Source organism: Gopherus flavomarginatus, chromosome 10, assembly GCF_025201925.1.
Source record: "Gopherus flavomarginatus isolate rGopFla2 chromosome 10, rGopFla2.mat.asm, whole genome shotgun sequence".
Taxonomy (NCBI): domain Eukaryota; kingdom Metazoa; phylum Chordata; order Testudines; family Testudinidae; genus Gopherus; species Gopherus flavomarginatus.
In genome coordinates, this window is record NC_066626.1 from 30238527 (window position 1) to 30264837 (window position 26311).

General features: G+C 43.3%; 1 protein-coding gene across 1 annotated transcript in view; it reads right to left on the minus strand.

Annotated features, from left to right (window-relative positions):
- Positions 1-19899, minus strand: part of NAB1 (NGFI-A binding protein 1) — a 314417-nt gene extending 294518 nt beyond the window's left edge. Inside the window, exon 1 of the mRNA XM_050916368.1 lies at positions 19887-19899. The gene's annotated coding sequence lies outside the window, so the exon portion shown is untranslated. The remainder of the gene's footprint in view (positions 1-19886) is intronic.
- Between the last annotated feature and the right edge of the window lie 6412 nt (positions 19900-26311).

Genomic DNA, 26311 nt, shown 5'->3' on the forward strand with positions numbered 1-26311 from the left:
CATCACAATAAGCAGTGTCCCCACGTCCAAAATCCCATCCCCCTGCCATATCACTGCCACTTGTGATTTAAAGTATTACTGGACCAAGCATGACAGTCTTTAGACTTGGCCAGGAGCGTGAATATTAGCTATGTAAAGGAAACAAGTGGCTGGTTGGTGGAAGATTTGGTGGGAATACCACTGGAATACTTTGCACACTCTTAAAATGCAGTAAACTGCAGATGATGTAATAAATGTTTTAGGACAGAAAAGCCAACCTGTTTATCTAGTATTCTGTCCCAGTGTAATTTGTCAGAAGCAAGAAAAGTCTTACTATTTCTTAGACGCAAAACCTCTATCAGCACTGTAAAAGCATAAAACCAAAGCTGGTTATTGCCCTCTCCTACGTGGAAACACTAAGCTCCTCAGTATAATCAGGTCTCTCTACACTTAAATATACATGCTATTATACCCCAATATCTAAAGCCAGATGTGTGTGTGCTTACTGTAATGTTATGGCATATTTTACAGAAAACAATTAGAATTAGGCATACTAGCAGTACGTTTCCACTGTTATGGTTCATCCTCAGCTTTTTCCTTTCTTCCACCTGTGGGTTTCTCCCTCCATCTCTACCTTCCTTCCTCATATTTTTCACTCCTACAGTGGCCCCACAATCACTGTTCTCTCCCTCGGCCTCTGATCTCCAACAAGGTGAGCCACTGCCAGGCCATACTCTTCAGAGGGCAGAAAGAAGAGCTAGCTGGTGCCTCTGCTTTCTAGCTCCCTTCTTTCTGTGTTCCTTTGAGCTGGTTGGGTCAGTGTCAGCCAGCAGTTGCGCGCTCTCTCTAAACATCTCTGAATACCTATCGGGGCATGTTGGTGCTTCCTGCATGTTCAGGACAGTGCAATGCTCTTTGCTCTCACTAAGTCAGGAGTACAGCTGTTCCAATTAAACTGAAGTTGTGTGAAGTCATATTGACTCTGATGCAGTTTCCGATAGGGTAAATATTCTGGAAAATAAAACAAGCTTCATTTTGGAAAATATTGTTTTGGATTTTTTTAAATGTTTTTTTCTTCATTAATTATATTTTTATACAATTTTTTCTAGTTAATGACATGTCAGTAGTAGCAGTGCATAATGTAGCAGTGACTACAGTGTGGACATGCCATGAAATGTAAAAATAAAGTTTTCCAGGAATTCCCAAAATATTCACTTTTGTTCCAATGCAGAGTGAAAACAATACCTGTAAGTCCCAGGGAACAGAAATTCTGAGTTTTAATCAGGAGTCACAAGCACTGTGCTCCACTCTGCACCAAAAAGTGTCAGCCATGAATTTATATGCACAGCTGTGGTCCTCTGGAGAGTGCAAAGAAAATTTCCCAGTTAGTTGTAATTTACACAGAGTAGAGATCTGCAATTCTGCTATAAGGTTAGGTTCTTGCAGCACCTGAGCCATGAGTTTCCAACCTTTGCCCTAACACTTCATTAATTAAACTAGCAAAGTTCAGAGAAGGGAAGGAACTAGTTTCTAATCTGCAGGATTATAAAACTCTGTCATCCACACCCAATCAAGGTCAACATCCAAAAACATATCTTGCATCAAAGAAAGGCTGTAATGCAGCTGAGGTTTAACCATTGGGATTCGATATCTTCGTTCTCATAAACATTAAGGTCAGAAGGGACCATTATGATAATCTAGTCTGACCTCCTGCAGGCCACAGAATCTCACCTACCCACTCCTGTAACAAACCCCTAACCTCTGTCTGAGTTACTGAAGTCCTCAAATGGTTTAAAGACCTCAAGGTGCAGAGAATCCTCCAGCAAGTGACCCATGCCCCACACTGCAGAGGAAGGCAAAAAACCTCCAGGGCCTCTGCCAATATGCCCTGGAGGAAAATTCCTTCCTGACCCCAGATATGGCGATCAGCTAAACCCTGAGCATGTGGGCAAGACTCAAGAGCCAGCATCCAGGAAAGAATTCTCTGTAGTAACTCAGATCCCACCCCATCTAACATCCCATCACAGACCATTGGGCATATTTACCTGCTAATAATCAAAGATGAATTAATTGCCAAAATTAGGCTATCGCATTATACCATCCCCTCCATAAACTGGACCAAGCTTAGTCTTGAAGCCAGATGTGTCTTTTGCCCCCACTACTCCCCTTGGAAGGCTGTTCCAGAACTTCACTCTTCTAATGGTTAGAAATCGTGTAATTTCAAGTCTAAACTTCCTAGTGACCAGAACTGCACACAATATTCCAGATGATATCTCACCAGTGCCTTATATAACAGTACTAACACCTCCTTATCTTTACTGGAAATATCTCGCCTGATGCATCCCAAAACTGCATTAGCTTTTTTAATGGCCATATCACATTGGCAACTCATAGTCATCCTGTGATCAACCATTACTCCAAGGTCCTTCTCCTCCTCTGTTACTTCCAACTGATGTGTCCCCAATTTATAACCAAAATTCTTGTTATTAATCCCTAAATGAATGACCTTGCACTTTTCACTATTAAATTTTCATCCTATGACTGTTACTCCAATTTACAAGGTCATCCAGATCTTCCTGTATGATATCCCGGTCCTTCTCTGTATTAGCAATACCTCCCAGCTTTGTGTCATCCGCAAACTTTATTAGCACATTCCCACTTTTTGTGCCAAGGTCAGTAATAAAAGATTAAATAAGATTGGTCCCAAAATCGATCCCTGAGGAACTCCACTAGTAACCTGTTTGTACAGCACCTAGCACAGCACAGTCTTGGTCCACGACTAGGGATCCTAGGCACTATTGTCACACAAACAAATACAGGCCTAGTCCTGAAGTGAAGCTAAGGAACAGCGAGTACAATTTTTAAAAACACCTGAGTAATTTAGGAGTAAAAAATGTAGCCAATATGTTTGTGTGAAGAAAGTTTATAAAAAAACGTAGGCCATAATGTTATTAAAGTCAGCACAATGGGCCACAGAGTTAGTAAGAAATCTCAGGGCTTGTCCTCACCGGAAAGTTTTATTAGTTGTAACATTATTTAATTATACTGATATATGGGTATAAATCCAGGGTGGACATTCTTATTCTAATTGACAAGTGGTTTTTTCCAATTTAACTTAACTCCCTTTCTAAGCAGTATCAACTACACTGAAAGAAACCACTCATACAGAATTAGGTGTCTACACAGGAGGTATGATAAATGGCTTAGCTAGATCGGTTTAGATCCACACCTTAGTTTATACCAGTATAATTTTGCTGTTTAGATAAGCCCTTAACGTTGGCCTCAAAATTTTGAGAGACTGTTTCCTAGCAAAGTGGTGAAGGATTGCTTAAATTAGGGCCAAAGCAGAGAGTTGAAAGGATTTGTTTGCCCACTTCTGTGATGAATCCTCTCAGGAGACCTTGCTGCCTGCTAATGGCAGCCTGTCATCACAAGCAGCATCTTAGGGCATGTCTGCACTACTAACTTTTGCTGCCACAAGTTATGTCAGCATAAAGTTGCCAGAGTTAGCATATCTCTTGTACACGTGCATACTTGGCTCCCTGTGTCAGTGCTGTGTGTATTCACCAGGAGTGAATGTGTCAATGCACAGTACAGTGCATTATGGGTAGGTCTCCTAGTGTGCAACTCGCCACCATCCAGCACACTGTGTTTTGGGAAGTTTTGTTTCTGCCCCACCATGCACTGACAAGTCACACATGGGTGATTAGGAGCAAGGGGTCAATTTCCCATCATGCAACTTTCCTCATCCCATAGTGTCATCTATATCCCATAATTTTCACGTTTTTTAAAAATCCCATGTATCCACACGATCTTCCTCGCTGTCTGCCATCTCTGACAGACGCAAGGACCCTGCACAGCTCTACACTACTATCATGACCCAGTGACGTAGCCAGGTTTTAACAGCAGGGGGATCAAGCAAACATAAAAAAGGTGCCCCCCTTGGCTCCTCTGGCCATGCTCCCGGCTCCTCCGGCCACGCCGTGCCCCCTCACCTTCTTGGCTGGCTCCTCCGGCCACACTGCGGCCACGCTGCCCCCCCATGGCTGTACAGGGAGGCTGGCAGAGGACGGAAGTATGAGGGGAGGTGAAGGGGAGAGAAAGGCAGGGGCACGGGGTACATGGGGTATGGAGTTTGGGGAGTTGTTACCAGGGATGGGAGTGGGCTGGGGTCCCTGGGGCTCTCTGTGCAGAGGGGGCTGGAGCTGCCCCCGGGACCGGCTCGCCGCATGCAGTACCAGACCAGGCTCAGCGCTGGCCCTATCCCTTGGGGCGTGGTGGCAGAAGGCAGCGAGACCCGCCAGGTGTGGTCTGAGCGAGCTGCAGCCTGGCTCGCCCGCTCAGCCAGGGGGGCGCTGCCCTGCCCAAGGCTGCTGGCAGAGCCTGGCTGTGGGCGGGTCGCACTGACAGGCCACGGCGGCAGGGGGGAAGCACTCTCCCCTCCTTGGGGGAAGTTTTATTCCGGTGAGCCACAGACAATGCCGAGGCTCCTGCTGGGCGTGACCGGCCATGGGTCTGCACAGTGTGACTGCCATGAGCAGCACAGAGCCGCGGCGTCCGCTCCTCCAGCATGCACGGGCTCTGCCGCTGCCTCTGCTTTGCGGCCGCACTGGTGGGGCTCTCCTGGGCCAGCAAGAACTGGTGGCAGCGCCACTTCCGCGCCTGCCGCCCTGAGGGAAAGCGGCTGCTTCCACTGAACCCCGCTAGCTACGCTAACGTCATGACCGTTGCAAGCACAGGACACACAATCCTCCTGTATTTATGGAGCTGCAAGAACCACAAAATCAGCAGGGAACATGGTGATTTTTGTGCAGGGAAGGTTGCCTCAGCCCTCCAGCCCAGGGCCACCAGAAGGAGAGTTGCACTGACAGTGGAGAGGCAAGCGTCAATCACCCTGTTGAAACTTGCAACACCTGATTGCTACCAGTCAGTGGGAAATCATTCTGGAGTTGGAAAATCCACTATGGGGGCCACTAATCATCTCCTATGTAGGACTTGGCTATGTGCAGACCATAGAGGATGGATTTGCAGCACTGGGGCTCCCAAACTGCAGTGGGGTGATAGACGGCACACACATCCCTACTTTGGCATCAGATCACCTTGCCACAGAGCACATAAACAAACAGGGCTACTTTTCGACGGTTATGAAAGCATTGGTGGATCACCACTTCAATTACAACGTTTGCTGGTGTCAAAGCTAGACTCAGGACTCACAGTTTGTCAGACCACTCAGTTTTATTAGCACAGCGCTCTGCTAATAACACCCAGATAATGTGAGCACCATGCAAGACGCAAACTATATTATTTATACAGATAAAAGGGCCAGAACTTAACAAGGTAACAAAGGAAGCAGAATCTGATAAGTTTACTTGGGCTAGACATGCATATCTTATTTCCTTGCTAACTATTATCGATCTTCTGTTGTTTCACCATTAGCACCATTGTTTATGCCCAATGTTACTTTTCCTGGCACCTGTATTTCAACATTTCTAACTTCTGCTTAAAGGTACATACAACATTTCTTTAATCCATTCTTATTTTTACAATATAATTCATTCTACTTTCACACTGGTCAGGGCAGGGGCATGATACTTGCATCTTTAAGAACACAACACTTTTCAGAAAGCCACAAGCAGGGGCTTTCTTCCCTGACTGGCAGATTACCATTGGCGCTATTGAAATGCCAGTAGTGATCCTGGTAGATGCAGCCTACCTCTTACTCATGAAGACATACGGCAGCCACCTTGACGGCACCAAGGCTCATCTGGTGCAGTATGACAGTCAAATGTGTTTTTGCTAGATTGAAAGGGTGATGGTGTTGTTTACTCATACGATTTACTCCGGGGGCACAGAATTCATATGGTCCGCATATTTCTGTGCCCCTCCATACAAATATGCAAAAGAAATCGGCGGGGGTAGACATGCCTTTTCCCTGGCAGCATGTCTGTTCCAGCGTGCCTGGAGAGCCTGAGGCCTAGTCTGCACTAAAAAGTTAGGTTGAAGGAGGCCACCTTAAGTCGACATGTTAATGTATGTTCTACACTACTAGGTCCTTTACACTGACTCAAGTTGCCTCTAATGTCGACTTCTGTAATCCACATCTGCGAGAGGTATAACGCTTAGTTCGATTTTCATGGGTCGACTGTGAGGTAGTACAGACCCAGCATTGTGTAATTTGACTTAATTAGCCTCCAGGTGGTGTCCCACAATCCTCATCTGTGACCTCTCTCAACTCTGCTGCACTGCAGCCAGCTATACAGGAAACAGCCCCTCCCCTGCTAAAGCCCCAGGAATTTTTGATTTCCCATTTCCTGTTTGATCAGTATTGGGAGCATGCCAGCTTGAGCACAGCTGATCATGGAGACTACACGCCCCAAACGTGCTCCAGCCTGGTCTGCACAGGAGATGGTGGATCTCATTGCTTTATGAGGAGAAGAGTCTGTGCAGGCAGAGCGCCAATCCAGCAGAAGAAACACTGACATCTATGCAAAGATCGCTCTTGGAATGGGGGAAAAGGGCTACATGAGGGGGACACAGCAGTGCCGTGTGAAAATAAACTTCACCAAGTGTACCACAAGGCAAAGGAGGCGAAAAGTCATTCTGGTGCTGAACCCCACACATGCCAGTTCTACAATGAACTGCATGCAATTCTCGGGGGTGACCCTACTAGCACCTCCACAAGGAAAGTGGACACCTCACAAATGTACGAGTCTAGGCGACAACAAGGACGACGGTATGGTGGATGAGGAAGAGGAGGAGGAGGAGAATGAGAGACAGGCCAGCAATGGATCCATTCTCCGCAAGAGCCAGGAAATATTTTTAACCCTGGAGCTCTGTGGGTCGCAGGACATCATGGTGGCTGACCGTGATGCCGGAGAAGGCATCTCTGAATATACAGTTAAAGTCCAGTTGAACTTTAGCAGGCACACACATTCAGTGGTATTACAGGTTTACTGCGAAGAAAAAGTGAGCTGCTGTGGTTCTCTGCTTACAAGAGGCTGCTCCAGCTACGCAGACGGTAACCCCTAGGAAAAGACTGTTTATATGGACTAGGATAGCCCAGAAATCCTCCATGGATCTCTCTAGGAAACCTTAATGGAGGTATTCCGCAATCCTTTGCAGGAGTTTTCTGGGCAGGGTAGTCTTATTTCTTCCACCATGGTAAGACACCTTCCCCACAACTCCTGAATTAATTCTGCTGGCATCATTGCGGTACACAGCATAAGGACTGGGTCTATACCCAGATGCTTGCAGCATCTCCTTCCTTTCCGCCTCTGTTATGCTCAGGAGACTGATATCTCATTGGGTTGCCTAGGGGATACAGGAGACGTTCTCATTAAAAGTGCTCTTAAGGGGGGGGGGCATGTAGACCCACCCCACCCCTATTCCAGATCACCAAACCACATGGCCGCTAATGTGCCTTTACTGTGCTCAGCCTGGGTCGGCAAGTTTAAAGTGGCTGATAGAGAACTGGGGCCTCACATAAGAGATTCCGCAATTTGGGAGTGAAAACATTTCCCCCTCGCCCCGTTCATAAACAGGTTCCTGTAGTGCTATAGGGAGCAGCCATTGTTCAACTAGCTATCCCTACTGCCAACATGAGCCTGCCACAAACGTCATTAAAAGTGCGGTCACCCATGACCTTGGGGATGGTGGTGGGAGAAGAGGGGCCACTCACCCTGGTTGGAGCAGCAAAATAGCACAGTGAATGGTTATGGATTCTGATTATGTTATAGCTTGCAGTTAGTGTAAAAAGAGGTGTTTTTTTTTAAAGTAATGAAATCAGCCTTGCTATGGAAACATTTTATTTCAATGCAGTAGCTCCTTTATTTTTTCCCCCATGACTGACAGCTGGAAATGTGTCCTTCAGCATGTCATCAACACCTGAAAAGTAGACTTTCGCTGATTAGAAGGAGAAAAAGAATGCGGGAGGACATGTGGCCTGCATTGGGCAGGAGGTCAGACTAGATTATCATAATGGTCCCTTCTGACCTTGAACTCTATGAGTCTATATTCACTGAGATAATGAATGCCTCCGAGACAGCTGACAAAGCTGAGAACGTGGAGGATTTCACTATCTGAGAAGTTAGAAATGGACATGGAGAGCAGGAAAGCTTCCAGTGAGCAAGAGTGTGTGGTGCAGGATTAGATGCTTCTGATTATGAAGGACCAAGCAGACATGAGGCATCTTGTTGAACTGAAGGAACAGAAGCAGATGACCTCTGCAGACCCTGGTGGACAGCCAGCCAGCATTGCCTGGTGCAGGATCACCCTCCCTGAAGTGTTCTATAAGCATGGGTATAGTCCAATATCCCTTTCATTTAACTCAGGGGGAGGGTACTGGGAACAGAAGGCGCCCATTCATCGACCTTTGATGGTCTGGAATGAGTTATGTTACACAGCTGAAAACGTTTCTCTCGTTCCAACTTTACAACCCCTTTTCCCCAAGATTACCTTTTACTTTTTTCTGTTCTTTATTTATGTTTGTTAAATAAAATAAACTGATTTGAGAAATAAACATTTTTAACAGAGTAGAAGCAGTGGGCTTGGATGGGGGGGTTGGCTTTACAGGGACAGTGATGCAAGCCAGGTGAAGGTTTGGGAAAGCACAATGCAGACAAGCAGCTCACATTACTGTGACTCATTACTGAAACTGCTTTTCAAAGCCTCTTGGATATGCAGCGCCTCTTGCTGTGCTCTTCTTATTGTCCTGGTATCTGTCTGCTCAAAAATGACTGCCATGTGATCTGTCTCAACTGCCCACCCCTACGGAAAATTTTCCCCTTTTATTTCACAGATATTATGGAGCACAAACCAGGCAGCTATAACTAGGGTCGGGGGGAGGGGGGGAAATGTTCTCTTCACTAAGGTCCAACCAACTTCTCCAGCATCCTTTTAAACAACCAAAGGCACATTCAACCACCATTCTGCACTTACTGAGCCTATATAGTTGAACCGTTCCTTATGGCTGTCTAGACGGCTGGCGTATGGCTTCATGAGCCATGGGAGCAAGGGATAGGCTGGGTCCCCCAGGATAACTACAGGCATCTCAACATTGTCAATGTTCATTTTGGAGTCTAGAAACAAAGTCCTGGATTGCAGCTTTATGAAAGGACCCAAGTTCCTAAAGATGCATGCATCATGAACCTTTCCCAGTGGTCCTACGTTGATGTCAGTGAAATGCCCTCTGTGATCCACCAGCACTTGCAACACCATTGAAAAGTATCTCTTTCAGTTTATGTACTCTTTGGCAAGGTGGTCTGGTGCCAAGATGGGGATGTGTGTGTCATCTGTTGCTTTACCACAATTAGGGAACCCCATCATGGCAAAACCATCCACTATGTTTTGCACATTTCCCAGACTCACTGCCCTTCATAGCAGAAGTCAATTAACAGCTCTGCACACTTAGAACACAGCAGCTCCCACAGTTGATTTACCTACTGCAAATTGATTGTCCCCCACCGGTAACTGTCTGGTGTTGCAAGCTTCCAAATAGTGATTGCCACTCGCAGGGCAGGAGAAAGCTCTGCAAAAAGTTCCTGGAAGGTGGCCTTCTGCATTTGAAAGTTCTGCAGCCTGTGCCCATCATCCCATACCTGCAAAACGATGCAGTGCCACCAGTCAGTGCTTGTTTCACAGGACCAGAAATGGCACTCAGAGTGCAGCTGCTCTGTGACTGCCAGCAGCAACTGTGGACTGTTTTTTTCCCCAATGGCTTGCAGCAGGGTGGCTTGCAAGACATCACTATGCTCTATGTAACGGACCCTACTTCGGCTCTGGAAATACTGCAGGAGAAGGCGCTAGGCGTTCAAGATGCTCACAGCAAGAGTGCACAACTGAGCAGGCTCCATGCTTCTGGGATTATGGCTTATGCATGGCAATTTTAAGGTGCGAAAAACCACTGGGTTGTTTGCCGTTGATATGAGGGAAGGAGCACAGTGCATCATGGGATGCCGACGCAATGTTCTCATTCTCCCCTGCGACAACATTTTGGTCCCATGAGGCATTGCACAAGTTTCCCAAAACACACTGCGGCAAGTTGCACTTTGGGATAACTACCCACGATGCACTGCTTTGTGCATTGATGCAGACACTGCTAGTTGAGGATGCAATCCATTGAGACAATGAGCTCGGTGTGGCCACGCACAATCAACTTAATTAATTTGGAGGCTCGAGGTCAAATTAGATAAAGTCAACTTAATTTTGTAGTGTAGACAAGCCCTCAGAGATGCAAATCATTGCAGGGGGAGAGGGCCTGGGCATGCGTGCCTACCAACAAGCGAGAGAGACTCTGTCCCTCTCACTTGCTCCTGCAGCTCACCAGAGATGTGGAGGGGTAGGTCTTTTTCTTATGCATGAGGAAGGCTCTTTCCCTGAGGCAGAAACATTGCAGCCTGCCTGTTGGTTAATTGATCTCATTCGCTGAAGCAGAAATGTAGCAGTCTGCCTGCGAGTAGCATTGTTAATATTCCTATTGTTAGTTAACTGTTTACATTCTCTTAAGAAACAGCATCTGCCTGGAAAGTGATTTTCCTACCTTAGTCACCTTCCAATTTCACACACAGATTCCTGATTTTCCACTCAGTGATCTTAAGAGTCCCATCAAGCTTTCATGTTTATCTTTACAGTCAGAGAATAAAGCGATCAAGGATATTAGCATTCTAATAAATCCCAGTGCTTCAGAGACCAACAATGAGAGATAAGAGCAGCCAGCTGACACAGATGGACCCTGTAGAACAAATCAAATCAAAAGCAAATGTAGACAAGAGGAAAAACAAAAGATCTGTTCAGTCTCCTCAGAGAGGTTCGTTCCTAAATAGCAAATCCACGATCCACGATCCAGTCAGTTACACTACTTCATAATTGCAAGAGCATGGATTCTCACAAGGGTTGGTGGAAAAAAGCATTATGTTTACAACTTGGTATAAGAGCAGATGACAACGGAGAGGGAAATGGAACTTCTCTGACAAGGTGTATACAAGCCCGTGGTGCAAGTAGAATTCATTTCTTACTGATACACACTTTAGCTGGTGTAGTGTGTGTGTGTGGGGAGCATATGAACCCCCACATGATCCCTCGCATGACCCTGCCCCACCCAGGGCCCATCCTCTCCCCTCCCCATGATCCATCCCACGTTACCTGCGGGGGGAGCACTCCCGGTGGGTGGACACAGCACAGCTGCTCTGTGGGCTGCTAAGAGAGGAGAAGGGCTTGCTCTCTGGAACATTAGCCAGTTCACAGTAACACCTGCTTTGGGAACTGCCAGCAGAAGAGCTTCTCCTCTTCTGACAGGAGAATATTTTTTTCAGACATGCTGTCAACTGAGCCCCAGGCCAGCAGCTCCTCTGGTGTGGCTGTACCACCTCCAGCCCCACCCCACCCCCAGCCCTTCCACGCAGCTGCATCTGAGTCCTGTCTGGGGAGTCTGTACAGCAGCCCTACCAGGGGACAGGGCTTGGAGGGGGGGGGGCGAGGCTGTGGGGGCGTTACAGCCATGCCAAAGGAGCTACCAGCGTGGGGTTCTGCTCCTTTCACCACTGCAGTTCCCAGGAGAGCCCGAAACCTTACTGGTGTGGTGTGCTGGACCGTATCACCCTACTTGCACCACTGATACAAACGTTCTGCCCATTGACCCTTGTGGCAAATTTGACAGCAAAAGAGCCAAAGCTTTTGGTAGTCGCAAGTTACTGTATTTATTACGTTATAAATACACAGCATACGGATTTAACAAGCAGTCTTCCATACTGGTTCTGAGATATGAATTTACAATATGAGCGAGTTTGTCGTCATTTAAGAGTGAGAAATTATGGTAATTTGTTTTCTTCTAGAAAGAGACCTGATTTGTAAAAAATGAAAGATAAAAAGCCATGGATATAAGGGTTTATTAGTTTCAAGAATATGGAGAATACAAAAGACAGTCACATGGCAAGGAAGTTCATATAAAGAACCAAAATGAATTAGAATACTGGCTACTAACTTCTGCTAGTGACTCATAGTAGATATAGACAGTGTAAAGACAGCCACGTCTGTACTTTCTCATCTGTGCTGGGGGAAGAAATGTATCTATGTGGGAATGTTATCCATACAAACGCTTAGTTAGCATATACATTATTGTGCTTATGTTCTTTATGTATTTTTAGAACGAAGTGCTGGTATACATATCCTAAAGGAATTAATTCCCCCCATCCTCAAGTATAGTACTTCCTCCAATATTTATAAGGCTATCCCTTATAAATATACCTGGTGTACAGCAGCTAGACTGACTTCTCAGTACATTTGAGTTTTCTGCTCCTAACTGAAGTTCACCCAATATTTTGCAAGTTCTACAAAGCATATGTAGTATTTACAATACATCGTGTATCCCTGGTATGTCTAGTGATACTCACTACTTAGTTTAGACTTAGTTTAATCATAGGGAAAGAAGGATTAAATGTATGTATTTAGATTTATACTAAGAACAGTGCCAATCCCAATATTTGGCTGTTCATGACAATTGTTGAAGATATAGATATTTCGATGGTACTACATCAAAGTGTTTTTTCAACCACAATTTAAGATGTTGAAGAACAAAAGGAACCTGTACTTTTGGCTCAGGATGTCAATTGTTTCATTGCTTAACATTGAGTTGAGATAGAAGTGCTACTTCTGAAGAGGTCAGATGTAGGAAACGTGAAGTATGACTGCTGTCCAGGACTAGTGGACTAATCTTGATTCACTACTCTCAAAAGCTTGTCCATGCAACTGTAGATGCTTTGTTTCCAAAACACAGACAGTTCTGAACTAGTGTATAAAAATAATAATAGTTATGGGTGTAGTTCAGTCCAAACGGCTGTTATCTGCCTTTCCAGGAGTTCCATCCTGCCTATTAACAGCCCATCTCGAAGCAAATACATGACTTTTGGCTTCTTATACTTGTGCCAATGCATTAGGATGGCTCTGCCTTGTCTACAAGATGGTGTTGCAGCATTTGTACCTAGGTGAAGTACTGCAGTACCTAGATGAAATGCCAAACAAAGATAGGTTTAGATAAACAGCTAATAATAATGAAAGTCTTTTCCTTTAGTAAGAGGTCTTCTATCAATGATGCCACTTGCTTCTTAATGAAATCGGCCTTGCTATGGAAACATTTTATTTCAATGCAGTAGCTCCTTTATTTTTTCCCCCATGACTGACAGCTGGAAATGTGTCCGTCAGCATGTCATCAACACCTGAAAAGTAGACTTTCACTGATTAGAAGGAGAAAAAGAAGGCGGGAGGACATGTGGCCTGCATTGGGCAGGAGGTCAGACTAGATGATCATAATGGTCCCTTCTGACCTTGAACTCTATGAGTCTATAACCTGACTACTGTGACAATTTAGAATAGCTGAGAAGTGATCAAAAAGAAAAGCAATATACTTGATGCTGATGAAGTCATGTTTGATAGGAAAACCAATTATGAATGTTACAAATCAGATAGGATATGGCTGCAGGTGCTTTGTACTGCCAGGGTAAGCCCTTGAAAGACATAGGCCCCACAGGACTAACTCAAGCAGAATGGAATCAGGAAGATGGAATTCCAAGGATATGTATATATAATTAACCTGAAAAATGGGCAGCCAGCCCAAAACAACATAAACCCACTTGATCTATGTCAATCATACAATGAGACTTTAGGTTTATGGCTTCAACACAAGATCCATCATACTTGGTATTCCACACAAGAATGGGTAAAAATATATAGGACCATGATTTTAAGCCACAATCATGTTCTGGAGAGAACGTTAGAAACTGACCTAGCAGAAAGAGCACAATGTAACACTAGTTTAGGACCGGGACACTCTTGTTGGTAGAATCTTGACCAGGATTACAGTAAAAGTAATTGTTGAAGCACTGTGATCATATAGCTGAGAACTGTATTTGTTCTATTGGTGCAAGGTAAATTTATCTGACTTCAACATGGGCTAGTTTTCTATATGGACATAAACAAGAACTACAGCCTCATCTTCCTTCAAGAAGAAAATGATAAAATCCAAGCAAGGAACCCAACTTCCCTGAATACAAAGCGTATAAAAAAACGTTGGTTCCTGACTCTGAATTAAATAGTAACAGTCAAGACATAGAAATGCAAAGTCTTCTCAGCATCCACTGAAGAAATGTACCACAAAGTGCAATCCTGCATTTTGCAGGATGTGAACTGGATGACCTAAGCAGGTCTTTTTCCAACTCTAGTTTTTATAAGCGCTGAATATTTTCTAAGTAAGGCTCTTAATAATTAGACTGAAATATGCTAACTACCGTATATAACCAAATACTTGTTTCTATTTATTTTAGCATGTTTATAACTTTAGTGTGGGTTGATGTCATGGTCTTCCTACTTAGTGGTAGCAGTAGAATTGCAACAGCATCTAAAGGACTCACCAAGCTAGGCTCTGCACAAATAAACAGAGACCACTCGTTGCTCCGAAGAATTTACCATCTTTAATTCTAACTTCACCCTTACTAGGAGTATGAGTATTATGTAGCTGCCCCCAGTCTCATCACAAGACAGATTTAAAATCTAAAAAATAACTTTTAAAGAAAATAATTGGCAAAATATGTTCAAAGATCAGTTTTGTTTTACTTTGAAGGTAGAGAATCTCTGTTAAGAGATTATAGTACAAATCCTATTCTGCATTTTAAGAAATAATTATCCTGAGGAATTTAAATTTGGACCCCTACTTTTTAAAACACCATGAGCCAGGGCGGGTAAAAAAAAAGTTATTTAAAAAAAAATAAAAACACATTTAAATTTAATACATTTGTGTTTAAAAAATTTTTTTTAATTAAATTTGAAATTACAACAATCTATGTTAAAGTATTTTAAAATAAAGTAATCTTCAAGCAGTACATGTTTGCTGCTTAAGTTTTCAGCAAAGTTAGACCACTGAACTGCTGGAAGTCTCTGCCTATGACCCTGGAACCAGAGCTGTTGATGTGTTAAACCAGCTGTTATAGCCTCTTCTGAATTTTTTTCATTTCAATTTAGTCAACTTTTGCAGTTCAATGACTAGTTCACAAAGGTGAGAAAAGTAGAGTCTTGAAAAAGCAGAAAGCTTGTTTTCCCTTTCCAATCTAGGAGTAAAAACTAGGTATGAGAGATGAGATACATTAGTTCTAAAATCTTGAAGGAGATGGTGATCACAAACAATAGGTTCAGTTCATCTACTTACAGATAATACTGTCTTTGTTTAATAAATCAGTTACTTTTAAATGCAAAAATGTATTTTGATAAGTTTAAAGTTTGTCTTGTGTACTCATACTTAAGCTTAATTTAATTTAAAAAAATTTTAAAATGCTGGTTGTGCATTAATTGAATTCCAATTTCCATCCAAATGCAGCTTGATGCAAGTCACATTAGACCTATACTCATTTAAGATTTGTATCTTCCTAGTTAGCAAAAAAGAGGTACCCCAATTTTGTGTAAAAGCTACATTTAACTGCAAAACAGCAAGTTAAAATGGTTACCAACCCTTGGGGGGGGTGGAAAACAACTCACAAAATAAAAATTTAAATCATTATTTAAGTTAATAATTTAAAGCACTTTGATTTAAAAATCAGTTAATTGACCCCTTGCCATAAAGCTTTTAAAAATGTTACTGTGATGGGTTTCCCCCAGGGTGCTACTTGGAACTGGGGTACCACTGAGCCCCCTGACCCACCAGCCTGGGTTCTCTCTCACACTGTATTTCTGTGACAAGCTGCAAAGACCTCCAGACTGCACTTTCACCAGCATACTACAGGTAGGGAACACAACCAGCTACAGTTACATGCAGGCTCTCTGACTAGCCCCTGCATAGGAGGCTACTGCTAAGGCAATTCCCAACTCCTCAGGCACACGCCCTCTCGGGAGTATAAATCCAAAACTATACTATCTTGTGCGGCACAGGGAACTGTACAGCGTAAGCTCATAAAATTCCTCTCAATGTGGAGAGGAATGTGCAACACTCTCTGTCCCATACACTTCACTGGTTTAAATAAAGCAAAACCAAGTTTATTAACTACAAAAGATAGATTGTAAGTGATAAACAGATCAAAGCAGATTACTATATTAAGGATTAGTTTGTGTTTTTTGTTCATTTGCTAGGTAAAGAGACTGGATATGAACAACAGATTCCCACCCTAAGAGATGATACAAGCAGGCTGATTCTGAAGGGGCAAGCTGAATTTGCTTTACAGCTTGGAATCCCCAGGTGTTTCACTCGCAGGCTAAAAATGCCTTGAGCCTGGGTCCAGCACTTGCCCCAGTTTAGTCTTTGTCCTCAAATGTTTCCAGGAGTCTTCTTGGGTGGGGAGTGAAGAACACCAGATGATGTCACTCCCTGTCTTATAGCTTTTGCATATGGTGGGAACTCTTTGTTCCCAAACCTTGATTCCCAGACCAGTCTGTGGAAAAATACTGACATCCCAAAATGGAATCTAGAGACATGTGGTCTCACCGTAGCAGTCATAGAGTCATAGCAGCCATATTTGGCGACTGTCTGTAGCTTCATAAAACGGCTCACCAGATGAGAGATGAGCTTCTTCTAAGGCCTATTGTTTTTCTTAATGGCTCATTGCCCAGAATAGGCCCTTCCCCACCCACTATCTAGATTGAAAGCATCTTGTCTAGTGGGCGTTACTCAGGTGTAACTACACAGATACATAGTCAATATTCATAACTTCAGATCCAAAAATGCACACATGCATACAAATAGGATAATCATATTCAGCAAATCATAACTTTTCCAATTACACCTCACATTATTTATCTTGCATAAAATACATTATAATCGTATTAATACCCAGTGATGAGCTCCCAAAATCCTAATAATCAGTTCCCTACTGGGTCCTTGGCGGCACTTCAGTGGCGGGGGGCTGTCTTCACTCGCTCCAGGTTTTCAGCAGCATTTCAGTGGCAGTCCTTCACCCGGAGCGAGTGAAGACACACACACACACACACCCTGCAATCTATCAACCCCCCCGCTCCTTGTCCTCTGACCACTCCCTTCTAAGAACCCCCCCCACCCTGTCTCCCAGGACCCCACCCCCTACCCAACTCGCCCCGCTCCCTGTCCCCTGACTGCTCCAATCCCATCCACCACCACTCCGAAAGGCGCCTGGAACTCCCACGCCTACCCAACCCCCCTATTCTCCATCCCCTGACTGCCCCCCCAGAACCTCCACCCCCTCCAACCGCTCCCTGCCCCTTATCCAACCCCTCCTCCCAGTCCCGGCCCTGCCCCCTTACCATGCTGCTCAAAGCGGCAGGAGCTGCAGAGCTGCCCAGAGCGCTGGCGCCAGCAGCACAGTTGGGCTCTGTGAGAGGAAAGGGAAAGCGGGGGAGGGGCTGGGGGAGCCTCCCCAGCTGGGAGCTCAGGCGGGCCGGACAGGATGCTCCCGTGGGCCACATCTAGCCCGTGGACCGGAGTTTGCCCACCCTCCAGCCCCTTTTATGACCGGTTGACACCAGCATCTAAATTTAACAACCAGTTCTTGTGAACCGATGCAAACCGGGTCCAGCTCACCACTGATGATATCACTGAAGAATATGGGGTGCAATTTCACATTTACATTTTTTTTAGTTTTAATTTATAAGATAGAAATTACTTTAACTTGCATATCTGGTAGTATTAACTAGTGGGCATACATGTAAAATATGCTAAATAAAGGATACAAACTTTTCCTTAACAGCTTTGTAATAAAGCAGTAAAAGATTTTTCAGAAATGGAACGTACAAGGCAACTTCACATAGACTTGGCCACTACATCTGCTAACTTCAGTTTATTTCTAATCGCAGAAATGGTTTAGGTAAAATAATCAACACAGACCATTTAGCCTCCTTCCACAAGAATCCATGCACATGGATACAATTGTAGGATCAGGGCCCAAGATCCCGAGGATTCTGCTGTGAACTCAGCTCAACACTAGGGAATTAGTTTGTTTTAGGGATGACATGACTATTCAAATTGAAATAGATTTTTTTAGTCACTCTAAAGATAATGTTTTGCTTAATTGGAATTGAAAGGTTTTTTCAAAGTGTGTTTTAAATAGGAATCCAGTCAATTTTTTTTTTAAGCCAGAAGCAGGATTTAAAATAAATAAAATCTAATATTATAACACATCAAAGATTATTATAATAGAGAAAAAAAACTTATTTCTTCATTCCTGCGGTGTGATTACTTTGTGCATTTGACAGAGAGAGTTTCTATGGAATTTTCTGGATATTTCACTTTTAAAAATCTGGGAAAATATAGTGTAAGAGAGAGACTGGGCCTTACCTGGAACTAGATTTAACTTCTTTTCTTTTCTTTTCAAATTCAGGAGGTTTAGCAAAATTCAACATTTATGGTATTGCCCATCCATTAGATAGTCTGAAAATGAGTAATTATATGCCAATCACATTGGACCTCATTAATAAGTTAAAAAGATGAGGAAGGGGGACTACTAGATGTCTGCTCTAAAAACTCCACCTTAGAAGCTACAAGGAGTCCCATGGCACCTTAAAGACTAACAGATTTATTTGGGTATAAGCTTTTGTAGGTAAAAAACCCACTTCTTCAGATGCACCCAAATAAATCTGTTAGTCTTTAAGGTGCCACCAGACTCCTCATTGTTTTTGTGAATACAAACTAACATGCCTACCCCTCTGATACCTTAAAAGCTGTGAATCTTTCCTTTTTGTGCATCATCAACTATAATAAAAGGTTCTTTAGGTCAAATTATGTCTTCAGCTACACCTGTGCAACCACCACCAATGTCTTCAGCACAGGTGTGAGTCGCTGACCCTGCCATTGGGGCTAGTAAAGTTATATTAATAATGCACAAAAAGGAACAGAAGTCATTTCACTCCTCATTAGTACAATGCTAACACAAAAAAATAAAAACAAGAACAAAAATATCACTAAACTTTGTCAACAGAGTAAAAAAAAGAAGATTCTGGATCCATACAGGGAGCACATCAAATAAGCAAGGAAGTGCCATGCCTGGGGGGATTGGTTTTGGTTTTTTTTAAAGGCATAAACACTATTTTTCATTTGAGTACTTGGGCCCTGAACCAGTAAACTGATCTGCATGGAAGGCCCCAGGTAGTCAGGCAGGGGTCCAGCTGCATAAAGCAGCTTGCAGAATCAGGGCCTTCTTTGGTAGCTATTGTTCATAAAGTCATTCTTTGTAACTGAATAAGAAGATGATATAAAAGGATATTTTTACATTAAAGCCAAAATATTTCCCCAAAGCCCTTTAAACATGCAGCCCAGACACCACTGCATCACTAAGTCTAAATGCAAGGCCACGTCAGATGTTCAGAACAAGGAAAACGTTGGAGTGAGGAGCCTGAGAAGCCTGTCTCAAGCTTGCAGAACATCATATTTTACTTACATCTCTAGATTCACCTCCTCCTCCCCACCACCCCAGTAAATCGCCGAGGCCAAAATCCTGCCAGCCAGTAGCCAGCTCAAAGGGCTCTGCCACGAACTGCAGCTCAACATTGACTTCAGCCCCCAACTCGGGCTTACTGAGGCTTAACCAGCAGAGTCTGAGCGGTCTGCTCCACTTCACGGGCACTGGAAGCAGGGAGGTGCCTGTACTCTAAGCAGCGGGTTTCCCCGTTCACAACACACAGGCAGATACCCGACAACATCTCTTCCAAGAACGAAACGCCAAATGGAGACAGCTTGGTATAAGGGAAGCCGGAAAGTGCCTCCAGCCTGGGCGGCAGGGGGGAGCACTCCGAATGCCAGTGAGGGCCAACTCCCCTCACTCGGCTCAGGGGTCATTGATCCGCGGGAGGAGAACAGCGTCTCCCCCACTGAGCACCCAGTCACCAAAGCCACAAACCCCTGGAGAGCAGCAAATCACCTCTGCGGGGCACGTGCGCCGGGCTGGGGGAGGGAGGCCGGCTACAAGTACCTGCTGCTGCCGCCGCCGCCGTGTGGAACGAGGCCAAGGCGAGCCGAGCTCAGGCTGCCGAACACCGACAACTTTCTAGGTTTGTTGGGGGCGAGGGGAGGGAGGATACGTGCGCGGAGAAGCCTGGCGGGATCACACACGGGAATCACTTACATGGGCTCCCGGCGGCCCCCCACCCGCAGCCACGGGAGCGCCCGGCAGCCGGGCATTAGCTAGCCCCATCCCCACCCACCGCAGCCGACTCCCTCCCTAGCCCGGCTCAGACACTCACGCCGCTCGGAGGGAAATCTGCGCACGGGCCCCGCCTAAGGAGCAGCAGGACAGGGAGCGCCAGCTGGGGCGCTTGCGGGCTGCAGTGCAATCTGCCTGGCTGGGAGATTAGTGGCTGTGCCCGGTTCCAGCTGGGCATCAGCAGCACCCTCCTCCCTCCGCCGGCGGCCCAGCCAAGCCCCGGGGGCTGGGGGCCGTCTCTCAGGGAGGAGTCCTGAAGGGAGCTGGAGGACAGGGCGTCCTTCCGCCCAAGCTACTCACTTCGCTCCTCGCTGCTGCTCCTGCCCCCGCTGCGTGCAGATCGGGGGGGCTCTCATCTTCTAAAGGAAGCAGCATGGATCAGAATCACCGCCCCCCCCCCCCGGCCTGGATTTAATGCATCCCCCGCTCTCCGGGTCCAGACAGGAACTGAAAGTGTCGCTCGTTTGGGAAAAATCAACAACCACCGCCATGCAGTTCTTCAGCTGGTTGTTTCACTTAACCTGGGGTCGGTGATTAACCATCCCCAAAGCCAGCCGCGCACACAGCTCGGTAGCGGCACCTGCTGGCCCGCGAGAAGAGTCCTCACAGGCTACCCCTAGTCCGATAGACAAGCGGGATTGGGAAGAAGGCGAGACACCAACACGTTTGTTAGAATAGCTGTAAACAAACCAGGTCCTGGATGTTATCTTACAAGAAGAGCTACTAAGATGTGCTTTCAAGAGATAGCCTTTCTAAACAGGATCTCCGTGTCTTTGTACAGCTGTTTCCAGGCACCAAATCTGATAGTAGGCTGTTTTAAAAAGAGTTAAATGGAAGAGATGAAATAGTCTAAAATTATACTATTAGGTTAAAATAATTTAGAAACCGCACACTAAGAGCCTGACTTTGCTCGCAAGGGCAAGATCAAGACCAAGACCAAATTTCCTTACCTATGTTACAAACAATACATTATTGTATTAAAACAAAATAAACAAAATACAACTGATTTATTTTTCACTATCTGCTGTTCCTCTACTTTTTACATTTCTCTTTACCTGGCTACTGAAAATGAAAAAGTCACCTTTATTTTATTTACATATAGCCAGTTTCCTGTCAATTTTACTTAATGACTCATAGATTACTACAAGCTTGCAGTATTTGAGCTGCAAGGCTGCAATATTTAAAAATTCTGTTTCAATGGGATTGTTGTTTTGAAATTAATGGGAATATTTTAAGAGCTTTATGTATTATAGAATTTTATGGTAATAAAAACCTGTATTTTAGCATAAGTGTGATCTACTTTTAATACAATGTTGTTATACCATTGAGTGTTGAATCATTAGGTGTTGTTTAAAACAAAGGAAGAAAGCTGTATGGGGGAAGGTTAACACTAAGGTCTGGGGTACAGTTCTCTTTGCAGGATGGGCACCTAAGAGAACATCAAACAGTGTGCAATTAGGCTAATACAGAAAAATTTAAGTTGTAATGCATTTTCTTAAAACATTAAAAACACCCTTCCCCAAAGGTGACCTCTAGCTCCCCTACGACTCTTCCTGCATGAAAGGGCCTGAATGCTGCTTTGACACACACAAAAATAACTAACAATAAAATGCTTCTCAAGGTCCTGGCTAGTGGAAAAGGCTCCCCCATCAAATGTTAAACACCCTGCTCAATAGAGAGCTGATGATTATATTGCTCTATAATGTTTCTTTAAACAAAAGCTCACTGTTGTAATGATTATCATTTTGTCTCTGATATTTACATGGCAATAATTTGTCCACCTGTTAAAATTTCCTAAATAGATTTTTTTAAAAAGCTTCTCAACAGTTAGAGATGGGAATTGAATTGAAATCCCAGACCTGAAGAGACTCAAATTTCTGGCAGTTTTAAATCAAAAGTAAAATCAAATTTTGCACTTGGCCCTGTATCTATGTTGTGGCTAATCTTATCACTATCAAAAATAAAATATAATTAAATACAGTACTATCTGGTTCTGGGTAGACACACAGCTTGAATAATAGAATCATTCCATTGTTATGGAGTCACATCCATTCCGGCTGGAAAATAGCTTTCCAACAATTTCTAATGATTTTGTGTGCTCAGGGATGTGCTACCAGGACTTTAACCAAGGGCCCCAGAAAACTGTCACCTTTTGCCTGAGCAACCAGTACTACAGGGATGCATGCCAGAGAGTGCGGGAGAAGGGGGAGTGGGCACTGGGAACAACAGATGAAGTGCAGAGGCAAAGAGCCTCCATGTAGATGGCAAAGGCCTACTATGGATTGAAAGTATTCAACAGGTGAGCTTTTCTACAGGCAAGTAAACCATGCAAAGATGTCCTCCCCAAGAGCTCCCTCATGCAGGTTTTACTGCAAGAGGGATGATCTCTCTGTAGGTAGTGCAGCGCAGTGTAAAACAAATGTGACCTCAGGTTATCTGCGTCTGTGCAGACTTGTAAGAGTCTCCATGGGAATTTTCATAAATATCTGCTAGTTGGTGCATTTCAGATGCAAAATATTTGCTGTTCTAAACAATATTAATGACTGCAGAGATACGTCTCAGAGATGGCTTAGCAGTTTCCAGAAATGGAGCTGACGCCTATCGGTGGTAGAGAAATCAGTCCAATCTTCCCGTCAGTTTGGGTGTGAGATTTTTAACATGGAACTCCTGGGAGCCCCAAGAACCCTGTCAAGCACCTACAGTTAAAGGACTGCCAGCATTTCCATTATATATTCCTATTAAAATGGTTATAATACTCAGCAGGAAAGCTGGGTTTGCACTGAAGCACACAAGATCTCAGCCTAATAAACACCTTAAGTAAACAAACAAAACAAACAAATGTGGCTGTTACGGACAAGTGCAGAAAGTTTACCAGATTCCAAAAGTCATTAGGAATTTGTCATTGATTTCAGTGGAAGCAGAATTGGGGCCCCATAAGGGGACTAATACTTTTACGTATGTATTTGTTTCTTAATAAGAAATTAAATCAGTTGAGCAATGCAGGTTAGGACAAAGAGTTTTCTTTTCATAGCATTCTAGTACACAAGCCTATGCTGAGCCATGATTTAAATTCTTCCTATGTATTCAGCCACTACAGTGTATTGTATCAATAATCCACAGAGTAGAAACTTTGTAAATTGATGATACAAGAAGAGTGTTTAACACTGATATCATTAAGCTCTAAATGAAAGCACCTAACAAATTTATTTAAATAGTACTGTTCAAAGGAAACATTACACTTTTAATGATAGACAGGGCTTCAGTGGATAGGGTGATGGTAGAGTGCAGCTTCCCATTTACAGGGCCCTGATAAAGTACAGGCACTCTAGGTGTGTTAGAATCAGGGAACTGTATGCTGCAGAGAGAAAAAAAAAAACCCAGAGCTTATGTCATTCTGGTCTACATGTCCATTCAAGTGTTGATGACAGAGTTTTGCAACAAGTGTGAAAAATCGGAACAGAGGGTGGGGGGTTAATAGGAGCCTATATAAGAAAAAGACCCAAAAATTGGGACTGTCCCTATAAAATTGGGACATCTGGTCACCCTATTTTGTATCATTGTTAAAACACACACACTCACAAACCCTCCCCCAAGAAAGAAAGAAAGACCAATTAACACTGGGATACTTTGCCTTTGAAACCTGTAAAAGCCAGAAAATTCAGTTAATGTTTTTCATGCCATCCTTTTAGTTAATAATTAATTCAAGCTATAGCAAGGATATGAGAACAGTATATGATTTTATACCCCTTACTTAAAAACAATCCATCACAGCATAAATAAAGAAATACACATTTTACTAATTACTTCCTTCAGAGTCTGGGAAAAGCATTTAGCTGGCAACTTGATACGTGCTGCATTTGCAGCAGAATTTCCAATAAATCTTAATGGGAGCGGCCTATCTGCTACATTCTGAACTAAGAATTACTGGCTTATGGTTCTGCAGTATCTAGAAATCATGAATTAATTAAAGATAGGAGTGAAATCCTAGCCCCATTGAAATCAATAGGGGTTTTGCCATTGACTTCAGTGCAGTCAGGAATTCACACAGAATGAAAATCTCAATTATAAACTTAGTTCCCAGTCCTGCAAACATTTATGCATGCACTTGACTTTATTACCACAAATAATCTCAGTAAAAGTTAAGCACATGTATAAGTGTCTGCAGGACTGGATTCTCAGAGCCTCATCCAAAGCTTACTGAAATCTGACTCTAATCATTGACATCAGTAGGCTTTGGATCTGGCCCTTAGGAATTTAAGCCAGATCTTTTTGCTTATTTTAAGTTGCTATGAATCTGGAGAGGTGGACCAGGTACATCTGTCACAGTACAGGAAATTAAATATTAAAGAAGACAGAGTACTGTTAAGGAGTGGTTACCTTGCACTGATGCAGTGATGTTACTTCACTAGAAAGTTTTCCAGATTTTAACTTAAAAACAATTTAAATTAAATTACAATTAATTATTTTACTTACATGCAAATAGTTTTTAGATAAATAGTACTCTGAACTGAAAATTAAGAAAATCTATTTAGTAACTTATAGCTACTGTATATTTTCTCAAATCTGTCTGAATTAATTTCTAATGCAATTTTCCACTTTTGACCTCCAGTCTTGAGGCAGAGAATGTGTAATTCACATGCCAGTAACTTGTAAGATCTGGTAGCCTTATTGTACAAGCATTTCACAAGATGAGTTCCATAAACTTCAGTTGGAAACTGTATGTAAAACACTTGCACGGTCAGACCTGGGTTTCCTATCAATAATGAATCTAAAAAAATCTAACCTATTTTAAAATCATGTCTGCATCACCTGCTTATCTCATGTCACAAGCCTATAATGAACTGTATTATTCAAACAACCACAGCATCAGAGAGTGAAATGGAAGAGTGCAGATGGACTTAAGGCATGGGAGCTACCTATCTATCAAGCCATTATTTTTTCATGGATACCAGAACGTTTTAAATATTTAATTAATAGCAGAACATGGGAAATAGCTTACTGTGTCTTGCAAAGCATCCAATTCTTTGTGCATTGATTTGAATCAAACATTTACTCTATCACATTTATTTTTATTTTAAACTGAGGGGCATTGTATTCAAAATGAATATTATTAGACACAGTTAACTATGCTGTTAAGTGTGGAAATATCAGGGGCCCAGCCTTCAAGTGCGCCTCAAAGCAGCGTCTAGGTTTGCACATGCAAATATCTATGTGCATAAATAAGTGAATGGTAGTTTTTTAAAATCTCCTCTTATACTACTCTCATTAACTTGGCATGGAAAATCATTTGTAAACAAATGTAGTACCTGTAATCTGCCATACTGTTAGTTTAAGACCCTGTCCACATTACCATTTTTATCTAGGTCCCCAATCCTGAAAATACATGGGTAAAGTTACATATATGCTTAAGTGTTTCAAAGATCAGGGCCCAAGTTTGTGACAAGCTGCTGACGCAGTTTGCTCTAAGCATGTTTTGTGTCCATGCACCACACAGTTAAAGCTAAATAACCATCACAACTAAGTGTTTCTCCCTGCCAGAGATCTAGAGTTGGACATTGGTTATGTTCATGTAGTCAGTATAACATGACATACTGTTTTTCGCAGTGTGACTAGGACTCCTTATTGATACTTTTTGAAATTAATTAATTTAGCTGGTTTTTCTAAGCTCTCTATGCTGTAAGACATCCCAGAGTTCCACATGCTACTGCTCTGCGTGAATGTTTTTGCAGCACTCTAACCCCTGCTGAAGTAGTAGAGGATACCTGTCCAGATTTTCCCTAGAACGTAGTATACAAACACTTTTAAACAGTAGGGTAGTTATACATACAACCACTTTTGATGGCAGAAAAAAAATGCTGTATGGATATAAATTGATTCAAGAAGGTTACCATGCTTCTTCTAGTTTACAAAATCATGCTTGTTATTGTTGTGTGCATAGGCCATAATTGTATACTATTCTTTGTGATGAACATTGCTAAGGAAAATAAAAATGGGATACCCTAAAGCCCCCACTTGATTTCCCAGGACATCCTTTTTACAGAGGCACTATATTTCTGTTCATTCTGTTGAAGCAAACATAAAGGTTCAAAAGAAAAAACTGAAAAGTCATCTCTACTCAAACAGACAAACAAAAATTACAATTGCCATGCACAGCCACTTACTAAAATCTATCTGCATGTGCAGTAATAAATATA